Source organism: Phyllobates terribilis, unplaced genomic scaffold (genome assembly GCF_046119375.1).
Source record: "Phyllobates terribilis strain yellow unplaced genomic scaffold, ASM4611937v1 Scaffold_4__5_contigs__length_816908805, whole genome shotgun sequence".
Taxonomy (NCBI): Eukaryota; Metazoa; Chordata; class Amphibia; order Anura; family Dendrobatidae; genus Phyllobates; species Phyllobates terribilis.
The window spans coordinates 143,637,161-143,656,721 of record NW_027362764.1 but is presented as its reverse complement, the minus strand read 5'-3'; the positions used below and the strand labels follow the sequence as shown (position 1 = coordinate 143,656,721).

The window sequence follows — 19,561 nt, the reverse complement described above, 5'->3', positions numbered from 1 at the left end:
CCACTGGGGAGGCGCCAGATGTTGCAGAAGGGCCAGCTGGGTTGTTTAGTCTCACAGACAGCAGATAATGATGTCACGGTAGCTGAAGTGAGTCGCTGGACCTCTCAATGCTTCCCTTGTATCCACAACAATTTCAAAAGCGGGAGGTGGCACTTGTGGATGGTATAGGAACCCCCAGGGGCACTCCTGTAGCGGTGGTGTCTGGGTGCAGGTTTTGGAGTGCCTGTGATGTTTGTGCAATCTCCAGCAGCCAGACACGCAGGTGAACTTGTAAACATAACAATTTTACTGAAGGAGGTAACAGGGTACAGTCTTACTTACAGGCAAAGTTCACAGTATATTGTGCATATGAAAGTAATGGTTTTCTCCTTATGAGACAAGCATTGTTATGGCCTCTCAGGGCGGCTGAAGCAGAGTTCTCTTCACTTGCTAGTACAGGAAATGCTATGCACAGTCTTAGATATATTACACTAATGGAGGGACCTTCACAGATTGGCTCTCTGTGGAAACACACTAAAGTGTCGATGTACTCACAGTTTTTATCCCATTGTTCCCTCTTGCAGGGGGTGGGTTTCAGCAAAGTCGGTGGCGTGGCAGCCACGTGGATCTGGTCCTGGCTAGAAGCGATCAGGATAACCAAAGAGCAGGAGAGTTCATGTACAGCATTTTCTCTCCTGACTGGAAGACACTTAAATCTTTTTGTGAAGGAGATTATGTGAGTAAAAATGTCCCCTCAGTGTAGACTGGCATTGAAAGCTCTTCTCTGAGAGAATAATGTCTCTCCTAAATGCAGGGCCAGCTCCAGGTTTTTGTGCGCCCTGGGCGAAAGAGTCTCAGTGGGCCCCTTTAACACATATCACGATTCATGATGCACAGATACCGCAGATAAATATATATTTATATATATATATATATATATATATATATATATATATATATACAGTACAGACCAAAAGTTTGGACACACCTTCTCATTTAAAGATTTTTCTGTATTTTCATGACTATGAAAATTGTACATTCACACTGAAGGAATCAAAACTATGAATTAACACATGTGGAATTATATGCTTAACAAAAAAGTGTGAAACAACTGAAAATATGTCATATTCTAGGTTCTTCAAAGTAGCCACCTTTTGCTTTGATGACTGCTTTGCACACTCTTGGCATTCTCTTGATGAGCTTCAAGAGGTAGTCACCGGAAATGGTCTTCCAACAATCTTGAAGGAGTTCCCAGAGATGCTTAGCACTTGTTGGCCCTTTTGCCTTCACTCTGCAGTCCAGCTCACCCCAAACCATCTCGATTGGGTTCAGGTCTGGTGACTGTGGAGGCCAGGTCATCTGGCGTAGCACCCCATCACTCTCCTTCTTGGTCAAAAAGCCTTTACACAGCCTGGAGGTGTGTTTGGGGTCATTGTCCTGTTGAAAAATAAATGATGGTCCAACTAAACGCAAACCAGATGGAATAGCATCCCGCTGCAAGATGCTGTGGTAGCCATGCTGGTTCACTATGCCTTCAATTTTGAATAAATCCCCAGCAGTGTCACCAGCAAAGCACCCCCACACCATCACACCTCCTCCTCCATGCTTCACGGTGGGAACCAGGCATGTAGAGTCCATCCGTTTACCTTTTCTGCGTCGCACAAAGACACGGTGATTGGAACCAAAGATCTCAAATTTGGACTCATCAGTAGTGTTGAGCCACCCCCGTAGTGTTCGGGTTCGGTTCGGTTCGTCGAACACCGGGATGTTCGAGGAACTGTTCGTCGAACTGTTCGTCGAACACCTTAGAACACCGTCGAACACCGTTAAAACCAATGGCAGGCAAACAAAAACACATAGAAACACATAGAAAACACCTGCAAAGGTGTCCAAAAGCTGACAAACTGCTCAGAAGACACTCTCTTTAAAAAAGCCGGCCGGCAAATTCAGCAGCGGCATACACCGGTACCCGACAATTTAGACAAGAAGGAATAGAGCATCACACATAGATTAGATAGATAGAAACATGTCAGTCACACATATAAGAAGCACAGTGACAGTGTTGGTTACTGCACTTGTCATTTAGTGTAAAGGATTTATTAAAAAAAATAATAGTGTTTTCATGCACCGTCTCTTTAAAAAAGCCGGCCGGCAATTCAGCATCTGTACCCGACAATTTAGAACAGAAAGAATAGAGCTTCACACATAGATTAGATAGATAGAAACATGTCAGTCACATATATAATAAGTACAGTGATAGTGTTGCTTACTGTACTTGTCATTTAGTGTAAAGGATTTATTTAAAAAAATAATAGTGTTTTCATGCACTGTCTCTTTAAAAAAGCCGGCCGGCAATTCAGCAGCGGTACCCGACAATTTAGAACAGAAAGATAGAGCATCACACATAGATTAGATAGATAGAAACATGTCAGTCACATATATATGAAGTACAGTGATAGTGTTGGTTACTGTACTTGTCATTTAGTATTAAAATAAAGGATTTATTATTAAAAAAATTGGCGTGGGGTTCCCCTTAATTTTAGGCTCTATCGGAGGTTAAGCAGACGGCTGGGGCAGATGTTTGAAGCCTGGGAAGGGGGTAATACCCACGGAGCTTCCCAGGCTACTAATATCAGCCCCCAGCTGAATACATAGCCTTTACTAGCTATTAAAATGGGGGACCCCCCAAAAAAAATGACGTGGGGTCCCCCCTAATTTAATAGCTAGCAAAGGCTAGGCAGACAGCTGGGGGCTGATATTAATAGCCCAGGAAGGGAGCCATGAATATTGGCCCCCTCCCAGGCTAGAAACACCAGCCGTCAGCCGCCCCAGAAATGGCGCATTCATAGGATGCGCCAATTCTGGCACTTAGCCTCGCTCTTCCACGCTGCCCTGGTGCGGTGGCAGGGGGTAATAGGGTTGGGGTTGATGTCAGCTTATAATGCCAGCTGACATCAAGCCCAGGTTAGTAATGGAGAGGCGTCTATAAGACACCCCCATTACTAACCCCATAGTCAAAGTTAAAAAAAACACAAACACCCAGAATAAAGTCCTTTAATTGAAATAAAGACACAATCCTTTATTGTTCTAAATTAAACCATACTTACCATCACGCCCATTCCAGCTGAAGCCAACGATCTCCTGCAATAAAAGAAAAATAATAAAGCAACCTCATCCTTACCTTTCCATGGTTCCCACGACAGCTTCAGCTCTGCTACATCGAGATGACAGGCTGGACCGCAGCAGAACGCTGCCATCCAGCCTGTCATCCCGCAGACACTGAGAAGCGCAGGCTTGCTTGCGCTGCTCAGCGTCTCTCTGTGACGACATCCAGATGAGCCGAGTTCATGTCCAATGAACTCGGCTCACCTCATGCACGTCACTGACAGCGTGGGAAAATTCTCACGCTGAAGCGCTGATTGCAGGAGAATTTTCCCACGCTGTCAGTGACGTGCAGGAGGTGAGCTGAGTTCATTGGACATGAGCTCACCTCATGCACATCACTGACAGCGTGGGAGAATTCTCCTGCACTCAGCACTTCAGCGTGAGAATTTTCCCACGCTGTCAGTGACGTGCATGAGGTGAGCCGAGTTCATTGGACATGACCTCGGCTCATCTGGATGCCATCACAGCGAGACAGTGAGGAGCGCAAGCATGCCTGCGCTTCTCAGTGTCTGCGGGATGACAGACTGGATGGCAGCGTTCTGCTGCGGTCCAGCCAGTCATCTCGATGTAGCAGAGCTGAAGCTGTCGTGGGAACCATGGAAAGGTAAGGATGAGGTTGGTTTATTATTTTTCTTTTATTGCAGGAGATCGTTGGCTTCAGCTGGAATGGGTGTGATGGTAAGTATGGTTTAATTTAGAACAATAAAGAATTGTGTCTTTATTTCAATTAAAGGACTTTATTCTGGGTGTTGTGTTTTTTTTAAATACTTTACTAGAAATTCATGGCGGTCATGTCTAATACTGGCGTGACCCCATGAATTTTGGGCTTGGGGCCAGCTGATAATACCAAGCTGGCCCTAACCCCTTTATTACCCAGTGAGCCACCGCACCAGGGCCCTGGATGAGTTGGGTACAGCGCCAGAAGATGGCGCTTCTATGAACGCGCCATTTTCCGGGGTGGCTGCGGACTGCAATTTGTAGCGTGGGGGGGCCCAGAAAGCTTGGGCCTCCCTGCGCTGCAGATTCCAGCCCCCAGCTGCCTAGTTGTACCTGGCTGGACACAAAAATAGTGCGAAGCCCCACTTCAATTTTTTTAAATTATTTCAGGAAATTCATGAAATAATTTAAAAAAAATTGACGTGGGGCTTCGCACTATATTTGTGTCCAGCCAGGTACAGCAGGCAGGAACGGGCTGCCCCCATCCACCAGCTGCCTATTTGTACCTGGCTGGACACAACAATATAGGGAAGCCCTTTTTTTCTTAATTATTTCATGAATTTCATGAAATAATTAAAAAAAATTGAAGTGGGGCTTCGCACTATATTTGTGTCCAGTCAGGTACAGCAGGCAGGAACGGGCTGCCCCCAACCACCAGCTGCCTATTTGTACCTGGCCGGACACAACAATATAGGGAAGCCCTTTTTTTCTTAATTATTTCATGAAATAATTTAAAGAAAATTGACGTGGGGCTTCGCCCTGTTTTTGTGTCCAGCCAGGTACAACTAGGCAGCTGGGGGCTGGAATCCGCAGCGCAGGGAGGCCCAAGCTTTCTGGGCCACCCCCGCTGCAAATTGCAGTCCGCAGCCACCCCGGAAAATGGCGCGTTCATAGAAGCGCCATCTTCTGGCGCTGTACCCAACTCATCCAGGGCCCTGATGCGGTGGCTCACTGGGTAATAAAGGGGTTAGGGCCAGCTTGGCATTATCAGCTGGCCCTAAGCCCGAAATTCATGGGGTCACGCCAATATTAGACATGACCATCATGAATTTCTAGTAAAGTATTTAAAAAAAACACAACACCCAGAAAAAAGTCCTTTAATTGAAATAAACACACAATTCTTTATTGTTCTAAATTAAACCATACTTACCATCACGCCCATTCCAGCTGAAGCCAACGATCTCCTGAAATAAAAGAAAAATAATAAAGCAACATCATCCTTACCTTTCCATGGTTCCCATGACAGCTTCAGCTCTGCTACATCGAGATGACAGGCTGGACCGCAGCAGAACGCTGCCATCCAGCCTGTCATCCCGCAGACACTGAGAAGCGCAGGCTTGCTTGCGCTCCACAGTGTCTCTCTGTGAGGGCATCCAGATGAGCCGAGTTAATGTCCAATGAACTCGGCTCACCTCATGCACGTCACTGACAGAGTGGGAAAATTCTCCTGCACTCAGCGCTTCAGCGTGGGAGAATTCTCACACTGAAGCGCTGAGTGCAGGAGAATTCTCCCACGCTGTCAGTGACGTGCAGGAGGTGAGCTGAGTTCATTGGACATGAGCTCACCTTATGCACGTCACTGACAGCGTGGGAAAATTCTCCTGCACTCAGCGCTTCAGCGGGAGAATTCTCACGCTGAAGCGCTGAGTGCAGGAGAATTCTCCCACGCTGTCAGTGACGTGCAGGAGGTGAGCTGAGTTCATTGGACATGAGCTCACCTTATGCACGTCACTGACAGCGTGGGAGAATTCTCCTGCACTCACCGCTTCAGCTTGAGAATTTTCCCACGCTGTCAGTGACGTGCATGAGGTGAGCCGAGTTCATTGGACATGAACTCGGCTCATCTGGATGTCGTCACAGAGAGACGCTGAGCAGCGCAAGCAAGCCTGCGCTTCTCAGTGTCTGCGGGATGAGAGGCTGGATGGCAGCGTTCTGCTGCGGTCCAGCCTGTCATCTCGATGTAGCAGAGCTGAAGCTGTCGTGGGAACCATGGAAAGGTAAGGATGAGGTTGCTTTATTATTTTTCTTTTATTGCAGGAGATCGTTGGCTTCAGCTGGAATGGGCGTGACGGTAAGTATGGTTTAATTTAGAACAATAAAGGATTGTGTCTTTATTTCAATTAAAGGACTTTATTCTGGGTGTTTGTGTTTTTTTTAACTTTGACTATGGGGTTAGTAATGGGGGTGTCTTATAGACGCCTCTCCATTACTAACCTGGGCTTGATGTCAGCTGGCATTATAAGCTGACATCAACCCCAACCCTATTACCCCCTGCCACCGCACCAGGGCAGCGTGGAAGAGCGAGGCTAAGTGCCAGAATTGGCGCATCCTATGAATGCGCCATTTCTGGGGCGGCTGACGGCTGGTGTTTCTAGCCTGGGAGGGGGCCAATATTCATGGCTCCCTTCCTGGGCTATTAATATCAGCCCCCAGCTGTCTGCCTAGCCTTTGCTAGCTATTAAATTAGGGGGGACCCCACGTCATTTTTTTTGGGGGGTCCCCCATTTTAATAGCTAGTAAAGGCTATGTATTCAGCTGGGGGCTGATATTAGTAGCCTGGGAAGCTCCGTGGGTATTACCCCCTTCCCAGGCTTCAAACATCTGCCCCAGCCGTCTGCTTAACCTCCGCTAGAGCCTAAAATTAAGGGGAACCCCACGCCAATTTTTTTAATAATAAATCCTTTATTTTAATACTAAATGACAAGTACAGTAACCAACACTATCACTGTACTTCATATATATGTGACTGACATGTTTCTATCTATCTAATCTATGTGTGAAGCTCTATTCTGTCTGTTATAAATTGTCGGGTACAGATGCTGAATTGCCGGCCGGCTTTTTTAAAGAGACGGTGCATGAAAACACTATTATTTTTTTTGATAAATCCTTTACGCTAAATGACAAGTACAGTAAGCAACACTGTCACTGTACTTCGTATATATGTGGCTGACATGTTTCTATCTATCTAATCTATGTATGATGCTCTATTCTGTCTGTTATAAATTGTCGGGTACCGCTGCTGAATTGCCGGCCGGCTTTTTTAAAGAGACAGTGCATGAAAACACTATTATTTTTTTAAATAAATCCTTTACACTAAATGACAAGTACAGTAATCAACACTGTCACTGCACTTCTTATATATGTGACTGACATGTTTCTATCTATCTAATCTATGTGTGATTCTCTATTCCTTCTATTCTAAATTGTCGGGTACCGCTGCTGAATTGCCGGCCGGCTTTTTTAAAGAGACGGTGCATGAAAACACTATTATTTTTTTTGATAAATCCTTTACGCTAAATGACAAGTACAGTAATCAACACTGTCACTGTACTTCATATATATGTGACTGACATGTTTCTATCTATCTAATCTATGTGTGATTCTCTATTCCTTCTATTCTAAATTGTCGGGTACCGCTGCTGAATTGCCGGCCGGCTTTTTTAAAGAGACGGTGCATGAAAACACTATTATTTTTTTTGATAAATCCTTTACGCTAAATGACAAGTACAGTAAGCAGCACTTTCACTGTACTTCGTATATATGTGGCTGACATGTTTATATCTATCTAATCTATGTGTGAAGCTCTATTCTTTCGGTTCTAAATTGTCGGGTACAGGTGTATGCCGCTGCTGAATTGCCGACTTTTCATGTTTCACTGTTGGCACTGTTCCCATCGATTTGGGCAATCACTGTAATGCCACAACCACCATGGCTGTGCCATTACAGTGAGTGGCAGACAATCCCTGCATGATTGGTGCTCTAAATAGCGCCAGACATGCAGGACAAGCTTTTGGTGCACGAACAGTTATCGAACATAACCTCGAACAGCCGAATTTTTTGCAAATCGTTCGGGTTCGTCGAACAACTCGAACACCGCCCAAAACAGCTCGAATTTGAGATTGGCGAACAGTTCTAGTCGAACACCGCTCATCTCTACTCATCAGACCAAAGCACAGATTTCCACTGGTCTAATGTCCATAGCTTGTGTTCTTTAGCCCAAACAAGTCTCTTCTGCTTGTTGCCTGTCCTTAGCAGCGGTTTCCTAGCAGCTATTTTACCATGAAGGCCTGCTTCGCAAAGTCTCCTCTTAACAGTTGTTGTAGAGATGTGTCTGCTGCTAGAACTCTGTGTGGCATTGACCTGGTCTCTAATCTGAGCTGCTGTTAACCTGCGATTTCTGAGGCTGGTGACTCAGATAAACTTATCCTCAGAAGCAGAGGTGACTCTTGGTCTTCCTTTCCTGGGGCAGTCCTCATGTGAGCCAATTTCTTTGTAGCGCTTGATGGTTTTTGCAACTGCACTTGGGGACACATTCAAAGTTTTCCCAATTTTTTGCACTGATTGACCTTCATTTCTTAAAGTAATGATGGCCACTCATTTTTCTTTACTTAGCTGCTTTTTTCTTGCCATAATACAAATTCTAACAGTCTATTCAGTAGGACTATCAGCTGTGTATCCACCAGACTTCTGCACAACACAACTGATGGTCCCAACCCCATTTATGAGGCAAGAAATCCCACTTATTAAACCTGAGCGGGCACACCTGTGAGGTGAAAAACATTTCTGGTGACTACCTCTTGAAGCTCATCAAGAGAATGCCAAGAGTGTGCAAAGCAGTCATCAAAGCAAAAGGTGGCTACTTTGAAGAACCTAGAATATAAGACATATTTTCAGTTGTTTCCCACTTTTTTGTTAACTATATAATTCCACGTGTGTTAATTCATAGTTTTGATGCCTTCAGGGTGAATGTACAATTTTCATAGTTATGAAAATACCGAAAAATCTTTAAATGAGAAGGTGTGTCCAAACATTTGGTCTTTACTGTATATATATATATATAGTACAATGCCAAAGATTTCACTTCTTACATTACATGACCTATATCTATTGTAAATTCCACAATAGCTCAGAAAACGGCGAATCGCTCCATACAGAATACTGACCCCCATAAAATGCTCTATACAGGATACTGGCCCCCATATAATTAGTGTTGAGCCACCCCCGTAGTGTTCGAGTTCGGTTCGGTTCGTCGAACACCCGTGTGTTCGCCGAACTGTTCGTCGAACTGTTCGTCGAACACCTTCGAACACCGTTAAAACCAATGGCAGGCAAACAAAAACACATAGAAACACATAGAAAACACCTTCAAAGGTGTCCAAAAGCTGACAAACTGCTCAGAAGACACAACTAACACATGGAAAAGTGACAAGTACATATAGTCATGCGAAAAGAAAAGAGGTGGAGGAGTAAAAGGAGGGGGAGACACAGATATAGGCATGTCATGCCCTTCTAAAATCCAAAAAGCGAGAAGCCGACACGGCCAGTCCGCTCCTGCCCGTGCCACCTCCGTGTCGCCGGGTTTGTGCCAGAGCCGCGGTGAACCCTGATGGCCAGCCCCCCTCTCCCAATACTGGTGCCTGTCCGCTTGTGGGTCGAGCGAGCCCCCCTGTGGTGGAGGCAGCTCTAAGCTTTTTAATTTAAATTGTCTCTCTAATTTGAATGAATACACTTTAAATCCATTTACAAGGATCTATTGGAGGGCAAGTCTCATGCCAGCAGCCACGTAATTCCAGCTCCAGTAGCGTCCACTAAAGCTGCTGCAGTTAAAAAGCTTTTATAAGGATCGAGCTCGGCTGTCCACCGCAAGGCATCCTACTGCCAGTCCCAGCCCCTATGCCTTGGGGTGCCTCTTGATGCTCTTCACTGAGTATCCCATGGTCCCGAAGCATTTCCTTTGAAAAAATTAAGTGTCCAAACTACAGGTGGTGTAGCTTGCTTAACAGCCGGGATAATCCGCTGACTAGCAGACACTGCTACTAGGCACAAAGTATTTCCTGGGCTAGATGCAGTTAAAAATTTGTAATTAGATACTCTCGTTGGATGCTGAGAAAGCATTCCATAGAGTCTCCTGGCACGCCATATATGATTCTCTTAAAAAGCTTGGGGTAGGGGTCTAGGGGACCCTTTTATAGCCAAAATCACGGCCCTGTATCGCAATACGTCACCTAGGCTGAAGATAAATGGAACTGTAGCACCCTGAGGGCTCGGTTGCTACAGACGTATTGCACCTCACCCAGAGGTGTGATATCTCAATCTCAGGTAAGGATGGAGTGTGGATCAGGACCCCGACACCTGCATGCATTACACCACATAGCCGTGGGGCAGGGCGACCAATATGCCCCTGAGATGGGCACGACAGTCCCTGTCCCTGGCTGGAGTGGGGGGAGGGAACACTGAGGAAGGGGGAACCCTGTAGTGCAGGAGCAGGGAGGAAGCAGTTCCTGGGTTCATTGAGAAGGGAGTATAAAAGGTGGGCACCATCTTAGTTCAGTGCAGAGAAGCCTGAGCAGAAGTGAGAGGGAGCAGGGGCTCTGCATGAGCTTTGCTCCAGAGGCGGGCCTAGTAACAGAGGCCCAGGCCTGGAAGAGGGAGAAGGAAGGAAGAGGAGCGGAGAAGGCTCCAGGAACGAGGAATGAAGGGATCCCAGGGGTGCGGACGGGCGAGTCGCCACCGCACGCCCGAATCCACCTGCGTGGAGGGGTCAGGCCAAAGGGGGAGACCGGTCCCCGAACTAGTGGAGGCAGGAAACGACCCTCAGCTAGAAACCGGAGGCTCTGACATTTTATGTGGCGCAGCCCCTCGCTACACCCGCTAGGAAGGCACCACATAGGGTCAGGGAAACTGGCGCCAAGTTTACCAAGAGGAGGCCCGAGGCAGCCGGACAGAAGTGTTGGTAAGAAAGGCCAGACAAAGGACACACAAAGGGGGTCCTGTGAAGTGCTCCAAAGTTATCTGGGAGTTGTCTGAGCCCCTCACCTGGTGAGCACAGTACGACGTGGGCAGCCGTTACCTGCAGACGTGGTCTGGATAATAAGAACTGTGAGTAAAGGCCCTGGACTGCATCACTGACTCCGTGTCGTTACTGCTGCTGCCCTGCACCATCACCCCCATCCTCCGCATACACTGCCCTGAGGCTATACTCCTCCCGTGGGGAGTTATGCTACGCTCTGCTGCACCCACAACACCAGCCTCAGCGGTCTGCCCTGTAGCGGCGGTTCACTCTGACCGCAATCCACGGGTGGCGTAGTCGGACATTTAAACATCAAAACCACATAAATAGTTCCGCCACTGGTTTGACCGCCCTGAGCCACGGAACCGGGTCGCCGCCACGAAGACTACAACCACCAGCATCCACCAAAAAGGTTCCGGCTCCGGGTGTCCCAAGGCCCAGGGGGCGCGTCAGAACATTTTCATCACCTTTCACAATCACCAATGGGACAAGGCAGGGATGTTCTCTGTCCCCTCTCTTATACATCCTAGTGACGGAGCACCTGCTCTCATCAATTCGCCATAACCCCAATATTAGGTGGATTGAGGTGGGAGGCACCGAGTACAAGTGCTCTCTATTTGCTGATGATGTCCTAGTATATATCACTCAATCACATATATCCATCCATGCTGTTATGGCTGAAATAGATCACTTTGTTACATGGTCAAATTTTAAAATCAATGCAGCGAAGTCTGAGGCCCTCGATGTCTCCCTCCCCAAATCCATATAGGATTCCATCCAGTCCAACTTTCCCTTTGCCTGGCCCTCACAGGGTATCAAATACTTAGGAATTCCTATTCATAGAGACCTCTCCCATCTATGTTATCTTAATTTTGGGCCCTTTATTGAACAACTCCATACAGACCACGGTTGGCAAGTTAGAACTGTAAGATTCACTACGTGAACCACTGGTGTTTTGTGGAAAAGCACATGTACACTGTTTTCCAAATTAATATGCAAAAAGTGTTTAGGAGTGATAAGGGAAGAATTTGTTTGTTTGTCAGTTAAACTCATTGATGGTGATGTGTGTCAGGGCTCTTTATATCACTGTAAGCAATTGCAGACACCTGTGCTAATTAGTTTGGCAGGTGTGTCCAATGAAAGGCAAGACTACTTAAGAAGGCTCTCTCACATTATTAAGCAGCCTACATTTTCTGCCAAAATGGGAAAGAAAAAGGATGTGTCGGCTGCTGAGAAGCAACAAATTGTGGAGTGTTTAGGTCAAGGCATGACTACAATCAACATTGTGCGATGATCAGGATGAAGTGTCTTGGCAATCAAGAAGTATGTAGCTGATTCACAGTACACACGTGTGCGTGCTGATAAGGGCAAATTGAGGACTCTTTCCTACAGGCAATTACGTCAGGTTGAAAGAGCAGCGGCAAAAAAGCCTTGTCATAGCAGCAGACAAGTTTTTGAAGCTGCTTGTGCCTCCAACGTCCCCCGAACAACAAGATGCAGGGTCCTTCAGAGGTTTGCAGCTGTGCATACGCCATCCTGTCGACCTCCTCTATCCACTTCACACAAGCAGAAACGGCTCCAGTGGGCCAAACATTACATGAAGACTGATTTCAAAACTGTTTTGTTCACGGATGAGTGCCGTGCAGCGCTCGATGGTCCAGATGGATGGAGTGGAGGATGGCTGGTTGATGGACACCCCACGCAAACACGGCTACAGCGCCAACAAGGAGGAGGTGGAGTAATGTTTTGGGCTGGAATCATGGGGAGAGAGATTGTCGGCCCCTTTAGGATCCCTGAAGGCGCTAAAGATGAACTCCATAATGTATGTGGATTTTCTCAAACAGCACTTCCTGCCATGGTTCAAGAAGAAGAACCGTGTATTTCACAGCAAGATCATTTTTCTGCATGATAATGCACCATCTCATGCTGCACATAAAACATCTGCATCTCTGGCTGATATGGGCATAAAAGGGGACAAACTTATGGTGTGACCCCCATGCTCCCCTGACCTCTACCCCATTCCGAACCTTTGGAGCATCATTAAAAGGAGTGTCTATGATGGCGGGAGGCAGTTCACATCTAAGCAACAGCTCTGGGAGGGTATTCTGTCCTCATGCAAAACAATTGAAGCAGAAACCATCCAAAACCTGACAAATTCAATGGACGAGAGAGTTCAGAAGCTCCTTTCGAACAAGGGGTCCTATGTGAAAATGTAACATCACCTAGAATAAAGTTTTGAGTTGAAAACTGTTTGATTTCAGTTTCTAACAACCTGCTAATGCTTATAATTTCAAAAATGACCATTTTTTTGGTCTTTATTAAAATGAAAAGGTTGATCGAAAAGTTTGGGGGATCTAAGAGTGTGGCAACCCAGTAGTCATGATTACTTCGAATTCTGACAATATGAGGGTCATGCTGCAGGTAGTGCAGCAAGAAGGCACTTATGTGTCTTGCGCATCTCGGAGCCCCAAAATTATTTTCCGGGCTAGATGCAGCTAAAAATTATTTTTAATTTTAAATCTGGTGGAGCTTATTATAGATGGCCTAATAGGATCAGTGCTGCACTCTGCTACAAAGCCCAAATTATTTTCCAGTCAAGATACAGATAAACATGATTAGTAATTTGAAAGCTTAAAACGGTTGGTAGGGTGATTTTAACCAATCATCAAGCTTTTACTCTCCCCAGGATGACACAGGGGTAGAAAAGTCATTTCGGATCCATGATTTGTTCATCTTTATGAACGTGAGTCTGTCTACATTATCAGTGGAGAGCCGCGTGCGCTTATCTGTCAGCACACCACCAGCAGCGCTGAACACACGTTCAGACAGAACGCTGGCTGCGGGGCATGACAAGATCTCCAAGGCGTAAGTGGCTAGCTCCGGCCATTTATCCAGATTGGAAGCCCAAAAAGAGCAAGGGTCCAGTGACACAGTCGTGGCTTCAATGTTTACTTGGAGATACTCCTGTACCATCGTCTCTAGGCGTTGACTATGTGTCAGACTTCTTGTCTCCTGTGGCCTTGCAAAGGATGGGCTAAAAAAGTGGTGAAATGATTCCGCAAAATTGATGTTACCAGCAGATACTGTGGTTCTGTTACGGTTTGAGTGCTGAACACTTGACGGTCCCACGGTTGGCAAGTTGGAACTGTGAGATTCACTACGTGCACCACTGGTATTTTGTGGAAAAGCACATGTAAGATTCTGCAACAGTCTCTGCTGATACTCCTGCATGCGTGCATCCCTTTCTATGGCAGGAATAATTTCTGCAAATTTACTTTTGTACCGGGGATCTAACAGTGTGGCAACCCAGTAGTCAGGATTATTTCTAATTCTCACAATTCGAGGGTCATGTTGCAGGTAGTGCAGCAAGAAGGCACTCATGTGTGTTGCGCATCCAGGAGCACCAAGTCCCTGTTGTGTTGGTGGCGAGATAACAATCATGCTTCCTTCCTCTGTCCTCTCCCCCCAACCTCGCACAACAGAAATGTGATCAAGGTCTCCCTCATCTGATGAGTCTTCCATCAGTTCGTCCTCCACTTCTTCCTGGGCTCCTGCACCTTCCTCACTAGTTTGGCTGCTACCATGCGCCCTGGTAAAACCATCTCCCCCACCCTCACATGCCTGCTGCCTTGGTGCTGCCGACCTTCTGGACCTTGCAGATGTTAGCCCTTCCGCATACAACTCCTCCTCCTCTACTTCCTCCACCTCCTCTTGTGCCACCACCTGACTCCGAATTCTGTTTAACATGTGCTCCAGCATGTAAATCACCGGAATAGTCATGCTGATAATGGCATCGTCAGCACTAAACATCTTCGTCGCCATTTCAAAACTGTGCAGAAGGGTGCATAGGTCCCTGATCTGAGACCACTCCTCCAGCGTGATTTGCCCCACCTCTGAATCTCGTTGGCCCAGGCTATACGTCAGAACGTATTGCACCAGGGCTTGTCGGTGCTGCCACAGTCGCTGCAACATGTGCAGAGTTGAATTCCACCGGGTAGGCACATCGCATTTTAGCCGGTGAAGTGGCAGGCCCAACGACTTCTGTAGAGATGTAAGTCGCTGAGCTGCGGGATGCGAACGGCGGAAGTGAGCACACAGCGACCGTGCCCTCTGCAGAAGGCCATCTAGTCTGGGATAGTGGGCTAAAAATTGCTGGACAACCAGGTTCAACACGTGAGCCATACAAGGCACGTGTGTGACATTGCCCCGGCGAAGGGCCGCACCCAGGTTTGCAGCATTGTCGCACACGGCCTTCCCTGGTTTCAGGTCCAGTGGAGACAACCATTCATGAAATTGGTTCTCCAGAGCTGACCACAACTCCTCAGCTGTGTGACTCACATTTCCCAGACATTTCAATGTAAAAACCGCCTGATGACGTTGAGCCCTACTGCCAGCATAGTAAGGAGGTGTGCAGGATCCCTTCTGCGCAGTTAGAAAGCTTGTGGCATGACCAGACAGGCTTTGGGTGCAGGTGGAAGACCGAGAGGAGGTTGAGAAGGCAGAAGCAGTGGAGGAACTTTGACATAAAGAGGATTGACGCACAACTCGTGGGGACGGCAAGACTTGGACAGCAGCCCCTTGTCCTGCTGTCACCATAGTTACCCAGTGCCCAGTCAGCGACATGTAACGCCCCTGTCCATGCCTACTCGTCCAAGTGTCTGTGGTGAAATGCACCCTTTCACACACAGAGTTTCTCAAAGAAGTGGTGATGTTGTGTGCGACATGCTGGTGGAGCGCAGGCACACCTTTCTTTGAGAAGTAGTGCCGACTGGGCATCTGATACTGGGGCACTGCGACGGACATAAGGTCTCGAAAATCCTCTGTGTCCACCAGGCGGAAAGGCAGCATTTCTGTAGCCAAGAGCTTGCAGATGGTGAAATTCAACCTCTTAGCTTTCTCATGGCTAGGAGGAAATTGTCTTTTACTTGTCCACATCTGAGGGACCGAGGGCTGGCTATTGTGCTTAGACGGGGTTGATAAGGGTGTCCCCGGCAAACTGCCGGTCTGTGAGGAAGATGCAGGCGGACATGTTAGGTTGCCTTCATCCAAAGGTGGTGCTATCGATGTCGGACAGCGCTCAACACCAGCTGGTGTTACCACCTCCAAAGAAAATGATGACCTGCCAATCACGCTGGCTGTTGCGGGTAAAGAGGTGGCAGGTCTGCGCCCCAAAACAGGTGTGACTGCTGTCCCCCCAGTTACAGAGGATGAAGAGGCCGCGGATGCACAAGATATGGCAGACGGTGGTTGGCCCGGCCGGCTAGGCCGCATTGTAGCACACTGAGCTTCCCAATGCAACTTATGCTTCATGTCCATGTGCGGGTTCATGCATGAAGTACTCAAACTATGTATTTTTTGGCCTCTACTTAGCTTTTGCTGACAAATGTTACAGATAACACGAGTTGGGTCATCTTTATCGATCTGAAAAAATGCCCAGGCTATGCAAGGCTTAGCACCCATGCGACCTGAAGAGCCACCACGACTTGTGGTGAGAGGCAGAGTTGTGTTTGAGGATGCAGTTGTTGACGTGCTTCCAGTACTACGTCTCTGTCCAGGAAGGCGCAACCTGACCTCGTCGTCACTAGCATCTTCCTCCACCTCCTCTGCTGACCTCATCTCTTGGCTGACTGTGGGTTGACAGTAAGTGGGATCTCCGACCTCATCATCATCACCCTGTGCGTTATCACACCCGTCGTCCTCAGAGCCAACCTGTTCCTGCCCTGACAAAAAACTAAAGTTGTCGCTCCAATCAGGTATTTGAGTCTTATCATCGTCTTCCTCATTGTCTCCACCAACAGGAGTTACAGTTTGGGAATGAGGGTCTACATTATGGTCAGAACCTTCTGCGTCTGGTCCTGGATCCGACTCATAAAGATTCTGGGCATCAGTGCAGATCATTTCCTCGTCTGGATTCACAGAAGCGCTGGAGTCGACCTCTGATTCCCAGGCTATAGTATGAGTAAACAGCTCTGCAGACTCAACCATCTGTTCTACCTCATACTCAGATGGGCAGCTGGAGATTTGGGAGCTGTGAGGAAGCAAGTGCGATTTGGGTGACACCTTTGAGGACTGGAGTATTTGTGATGTTGAAGTTGATGTGGAGGAGAGCCCACTTAAAGGAGCACTTGATATCCGTTGAAGCACCTGCTGTTTTTGTGCCTCATCTGGAATTTGTAGCGATTGGCGTGGCCGTAAGAAAGGGATCTTATCACATTGTCCGCTAAAAGAAGTAGACATTTTAGTTTGGCTGGAAGATGGTCTTTCTTCTGCAGATGTTACTGTTGCTTTAACACCTACCCCACGGACACAACCTTTTTTCCCCTTCCCAACACGCCTATTCCCCTTTCCACCAGCAGCAGGCCTTTATCCACTCATTTTGGTGGTTAACTAATTCACAACTCTGGAGTTGTTTGCACAAAAAAACAATGGATGGTAACCGAGCAGAGCTGAGTGGCCAAACTGTGGTATTAGGCCAAAACTATTGGCTGGGTTAGATGCAGAAAAAAATTATTTTGAATTTGCAACCTGATGGAGGTCAGTATAGGTGGACTAATACAACAAGTCCCACACACAGCTAGAAGCCCAAATATTTTTTCAGAGGTACTGTAGATGCAGATAAAAATTAGTTTTAATTTGCAACCTGATGGAGGTCAGTATAGATGGACTAATAGAGAAAGTCCGACACACTACTAGAAGGCCAAATATTTTTTCAGAGGTAGATGCAGAAAAAAATATATTCAGTTTGCAACCTGATGGAGGTCAGTATAGATGGACTAATAGAACAAGTCCCACACACTGCTAGAAGCCCAAATATTTTTTCAGAGGTACTGTAGATGCAGATAAAAATTAGTTTTAATTTGCAACCTGATGGAGGTCAGTATAGATGGACTAATAGAGAAAGTCCGACACACTACTAGAAGGCCAAATATTTTTTCAGAGGTAGATGCAGAAAAAAATATATTCAGTTTTCAACCTGATGGAGGTCAGTATAGATGGATTAATAGAACCAGACCCACACACAGCTAGAAGCCCAATATTTTTTCAGAGGTAGATGCAGAAAAAAATATATTCAGTTTGCAACCTGATGGAGGTCAGTATAGATGGACTAATAGAACAAGTCCCACACACTGCTAGAAGCCCAAATATTTTTTCAGAGGTACTGTAGATGCAGATAAAAATTAGTTTTAATTTGCAACCTGATGGAGGTCAGTTCAGATGGACTAATAGAGAAAGTCCGACACACTACTAGAAGGCCAAATATTTTTTCAGAGGTAGATGCAGAAAAAAATATATTCAGTTTGCAACCTGATGGAGGTCAGTATAGATGGACTAATACAACAAGTCCCGCACACAGCTAGAAGCCCAAATATTTTTTCAGAGGTACTGTAGATGCAGATAAAAATTATTTTTAATTTGCAACCTGATGGAGGTCAGTATAGATGGACTAATAGAGAAAGTCCGACACACTACTAGAAGGCCAAATATTTTTTCAGAGGTAGATGCAGAAAAAAATATATTCAGTTTGCAACCTGATGGAGGTCAGTATAGATGGACTAATACAACAAGTCCCACACACAGCTAGAAGCCCAAATATTTTTTCAGAGGTACTGTAGATGCAGATAAAAATTAGTTTTAATTTGCAACCTGATGGAGGTCAGTATAGATGGACTAATAGAGAAAGTCCGACACACTACTAGAAGGCCAAATATTTTTTCAGAGCTAGATGCAGAAAAAACTATATTCAGTTTGCAACCTGATGGAGGTCAGTATAGATGGACTAATAGAACAAGTCCCACACACTGCTAGAAGCCCAAATATTTTTTCAGAGGTACTGTAGATGCAGATAAAAATTAGTTTTAATTTGCAACCTGATGGAGGTCAGTATAGATGGACTAATAGAATGATGCTATGCCCAAAAGATTTTACTTCACTAGGTGCAGTAAAAAAATTGGTATTCTATACACAGGTGGTATATCTTGCAACACAGATAGGCTACTCCACTGACTAACACACTCTGCAATAGGCCAAAAAGGATTAGCTTTGCTAGATTCAGCCAAATGCTGTGAAAAAAACTTGCACAGCACTGGCACAGACCTGCCTGGCAAAAACTGATAGGAACTCATGTAACCTAGTCCTGAAAAGTACTGCAATTACAATTAGTCTTTACTCCCACAACCGATCTATTTAAGAGCACAGACCTCCCTGATAAAAGTCGTAGGAAATGCTGTAACCTAGTCCTTAAAAGGACTGCAATCACAACTATTCCCTACTCCCAAGCTATCTGTATATTTGTGCGAAAATTGGCTTGAAATTAACAAGGTATAGCGCACACAGCAACAGCGGTGCCGTCTAACACGCAGCTGCAGCAGTGAGAAAATGGTGGCGACGGGGAAAATGGCTTGGTCTTATAGGGCAAGGACATGTGACATACACTGCCAATGACACATGCCCTTGCTTGTGTGAAAAAAAGCACTTCGCTCCGTGTGTGCGCTGCTGATAGGCTGACAGATTGCACCTCCCCACTGTAAATGCGGGAAAGAGAAAAAAAAATGGAGATCTTCATTGTTCCTGCAGAGATCCATCCCCTGCCCCTCCCCCCACCCCGCTGTACACTCAAACTGCGTATTAACATTAATTTTCATCATTACTGAGAAAAAATCCAGTTATGATTTTGGTGCACGAACAGTTATCGAACATAACCTCGAACAGCCGAATTTTTCTCAAATTGTTCGTGTTCGCCGAACGGCTCGAACACCGCCCAAAACAGCTCGAATTTGAGATTGGCGAACAGTTCGAGTAGAACAACGCTCATCTCTATTTACAATGCAGGAAGTACAATTTACAATGCAATGTATTATATTCCCTAACTCAATACACACAATGGAATAAATCTACTAACACACTACAACT

At 46.2% G+C, this 19,561-nt stretch overlaps 1 protein-coding gene across 9 annotated transcripts in view; it reads left to right on the top strand.

Annotated features, from left to right (window-relative positions):
• Nucleotides 1–19,561, top strand: part of LOC141265127 (ATP-binding cassette sub-family B member 5-like) — a 1,418,963-nt gene that overhangs the window by 585,086 nt on the left and 814,316 nt on the right. The gene's annotated exons all lie outside the window — the stretch shown is intronic.